The sequence below is a fragment of the Arachis duranensis genome, chromosome 2, assembly GCF_000817695.3.
Source record: "Arachis duranensis cultivar V14167 chromosome 2, aradu.V14167.gnm2.J7QH, whole genome shotgun sequence".
In the NCBI taxonomy this organism is placed as follows: Eukaryota; Viridiplantae; Streptophyta; class Magnoliopsida; order Fabales; family Fabaceae; genus Arachis; species Arachis duranensis.
The window spans coordinates 84,456,279-84,457,047 of record NC_029773.3 but is presented as its reverse complement, the minus strand read 5'-3'; positions in this window follow the sequence as shown (position 1 = coordinate 84,457,047).

Genomic DNA, 769 nt, shown 5'->3' with positions numbered 1-769 from the left:
ATTATTTTATATATATAAATAAAACTAATTTAATAATTATATATTATGTCTAAATTATTTTTATATAATAAAAAATATAATTAAAAAATAATTAAAAAATTTGTTTAAAATTCAGTCCTTTCCCACTAAAATTTTTAAATTCGTTCCTGACTGCAGCTTTGCTAGCACAATTGAAACATACGTACGGAGGGTTCAAAATTCAAAATTGTGTCTCAACACCAATTAATAAAGTGTCACAACATCATCCACTCGTGCAAATTCCCATAGGCTGATTATTATTATTATTGGACCACACAATTAATTGTGGTTCCCGGTTTTTTTACAATAATAAGGGTCGTATAATTAATGGAACTTCAAATATAATTGGTGACATTGTTAATTAGCTATATAAGATTGAGAGATAGCCAGATAGGGTATAACATATACACTTTTATTGGGTGGATCATAGGCTTCAATGCTCAACTTGGCACGGCGGTATCATGAAGTCTAATTTAGAAAATGAGATGCTTCAGCAAGTACCAAGTATGGGTTGGCTTAATAATTGGAAAATCTAATGGGGGTAATGTTGTAAAAGTTGAATAAAATATATTTAATGTTGAACTATATAATTAGGTTTCTTAAACCCAATGCATGCATGGGAGTAGTTTTGGACTACTGTTGTAAAATAAATAAATAACTAATGAAGATATAATATATAAAGTAAATAAGTATAAATAGAAGACTCTAATTTTGATATTCACTAATATAATTATCATAATATAATAAAAGA